The sequence below is a fragment of the Malaclemys terrapin genome, chromosome 2 (genome assembly GCF_027887155.1).
Source record: "Malaclemys terrapin pileata isolate rMalTer1 chromosome 2, rMalTer1.hap1, whole genome shotgun sequence".
Taxonomy (NCBI): domain Eukaryota; kingdom Metazoa; phylum Chordata; order Testudines; family Emydidae; genus Malaclemys; species Malaclemys terrapin.
Genome location: NC_071506.1, coordinates 284,081,898 through 284,085,027, shown reverse-complemented (window position 1 = coordinate 284,085,027; position 3,130 = coordinate 284,081,898).

The following is a 3,130-nucleotide window of genomic DNA, read 5'->3' as shown; positions in this document are numbered from 1 at the left end:
TCCACCTTATTTCTAATCTGAACTTGCCTGGATTCAACTTCCATCCACTGGATCTTGTTATATCTTTGCTAAATTGAAGAGCCCTTTGTGACGAACTGGGCCTGTTCTCACTGTGGTCTGTGAATGCTGACAGGGGAGTGTGACTAGGATGGTCTGCATTGCAGGATGGGATCTGCCCGAGGGCGCATACCTGAGTGTGTAACATGAGAACCCAGGCAGGGGTTGAAGGGGAGGCGACTCCTTAGCCCGGGAAACTGAACAAAGGCTGTGGGAGGGGTCGCTGAAGGGAGAGTGCTGGAAGCAGGCAGGGAGAGAGGGCTGGGGGGCAGAGATGGCTCTGACCTCCCAAGGGGGGCTGGGCTGGGATGCCCGGGGACCCCAAGATGGACCTAACTGAGGGGGTCCCTGTTGTCTGTGCCTGCAAGACCTGTCTTGGACTGTATTCCTGTCATCCAAATAAACCTTCTGCTTTACTGGCTGGCTGAGAGTCATGGTGAATCGCAGGAAGCCGGGGGTGCAGGGCCCTGAGTCCCCCAATACTCCGTGACAACTGGTGGCAGCGGTGGGATCTACTGCACCCCGTGGACGGCGCTTCCTGCAGTAAGTGACTGGGGAGCAGTAAAACGAAGGGGGATTGACGGGGACCAGGCGTGCTGAAGAGTGAGAGAGAGACGGTTATTACCCCTGGGAGTGTGTGACCAGCGAGAAGGACTTTTGCAGTAACAGGGTCCCCCGGGGGGATCGCAGCGAGTGGTCCCAGGGGCGGAGGAGTCTGCAGCTCGACCCTGGCAGAGAGGCGGTGACCTCGAGAAGGGCTGGCACACTAGGGGGCCCCCTGGGAACTGTGGGGAGCAGTGAGCACACAGGCCGGTGAGTGGCCAGCAGGAAGATGTATGCCAAGCGGCTTAAGAGCGACCTGGTGGAGCTGTGCAAGCAGAGGCGGCTGCGCATTGGGAGGCTCACCAAAGAACAGCTCATTGCCCAGCTGGAGGCGGAAGATCGCGCGAATGAACTGATCCCTGTGTCTCAGGGAAGCAGCCTGGCAAATGCAGCGCAGGCACCAGTGTCTGTCCCAGCTGGGAGTGGTCAGCCGGCTGCTGAGGGCTTCCCGAGACCCCTCCTTCCTATGCCTAGGGGAAGGGTGGGGAGGAGCCCAGCAAATACCGAGGGCGCCGTGACCCCCCCGGCCAGCAGGGGGTCCCCCCGGCGAAGCTCGCCGGCCAGCAGAGGATCCTCCCGGCGGCGTTCGGCATCCGGGGAGCGGAATTGGCTGGAATGGGAGAAAGAGCTAAAACTGAGGGAGCTGGAGGATCGTGAACAACAGAGACAGCATGAAGAGAGACAGCGTCAGCATGAACGGGAGGAGAAAGAGAGACAGCATCAGCGTGAAGAGAGACAGAGACAGCATGAACGGGAGGAGAAAGAGAGACAGAGACAGGAGAATGAGAGACAGCATCAGCGTGAACTGGAACTGGCGAGACTGAGGGGCAGCGAACCCCCGGCTGCGGTGAGTGAGGGGGGACCCAGGACTGCACGGAGCTTTGATAAGTGCATCATGGCCCCATACAAGGAGGGGGAGGACATGGATGACTTCCTGGAGGCCTTTGAGACGGCCTGCAAGCTGCACCAGGTTGATCCCGCGGACAGACTCCGGGTCCTTACCCCCTTACTGGACCCCAAAGCCGTGGCATTGTACCGCCAACTGGAAGAGGCAGAGAAAGGGGACTACGAGCTATTCAAAAAGGCCCTGCTACGGGAGTTTGGGCTGACTCCTGAGATGTACCGGGAAAGGTTCCGGAATCAGGATAAAACCCCTGAGATCTCATATCTGCAACTAGCCGCCCGCATGGAAGGATACACCAGCAAGTGGGCTGATGGGGCCCAGACAAAGGAGGACCTGGTCAAACTGCTGGTACTGGAGCAACTGTATGAGCGGTGCCCATCTGACCTGAGGCTGTGGTTGGTGGACAGAAAGCCAGAGAACCCGCGACAGGCAGGCCGGCTGGCCGATGAGTTCGTAAAGAGCCGGTCAGGAGATAAAAGGGAGGAGTCCCAAAGGAGCAATCCCACCACAACGCAGAGAGAGAGTCCCCATGGGACCTCCCCGTGGGAAAATACAGAAAAACCCCATCAGAGGGGAACATCCGGCATCAGGACCATCCGACCCACTCAAGGGGACCCATGGGACATGGGCTGCTACCACTGTGGCCAAAAGGGTCACATACGGGCCCAGTGCCCCAGGCTCAGGGACAGACTGAGCAGGCCGAACCCACAGAGGGTTGACTGGGTAGAGACCCAGCCCGGCGAGAGGCAGCATTCCCAGGGAAGGGGGGCTGGCAGAGTACCACCTGCTAAGGAGGGAGGAGAGCCCCAGGCTAGCTTCTCTGGGGGGCCAGATGCTCCGGATTCAAAGTTCTCCGTTTACAGGGTTGGCGCGGGGCTGTCCCTGCGGAGCGAGTGCCTTGTTCCCCTGGAGGTGGAGGGGAAGAAAGTTTATGGTTACTGGGACACGGGCGCAGAGGTGACACTGGCCCGGCCCGAGGTGGTGGCCCCAGATCGGGTGGTGCCCAACACCTTCTTGACCCTGACCGGGGTGGGCGGGACCCCATTCAAGGTTCCCGTAGCGAGGGTACACCTGAAATGGGGGGCCAAGGAGGGCCCCAAGGACGTGGGAGTGCACCACCATTTGCCCACCGAGGTGTTGATGGGGGGGGACCTAGAGGACTGGCCAAGCAGCCCCCAGACCGCCTTAGTTGTGACCCGCGGTCAGAGCCGGCAAGGGGCACTGCCCCCTGGCCTTGGGGGGGGTGCTTTGCCTGAGGCGCGGGACCCTAAGCTGGTGGGGAGGGAACGCCCAGGGACGCGGCTCAGGGAGGCTGCAGCTTCGGACCCAGCGGGCGAGAAAGCAGGTGGCCATCCCTGTCCCAGCTGCTGAGTTCCAGGCCGAGTTGCAGAGAGATCCCTCCTTGCGGAAGATAAGGGACCTGGCCGACCTCAATGCGGTACAGACCATGGGACGAGGTGGCCGGAAAAGGTTCCTGTGGGAGAAGGGGTTCCTGTACCGAGAATGGGCTCCCCCAGGGAAAATGGAGTCAGGGGGGATCAGGAGGCAGCTGGTGGTACCCCAGAA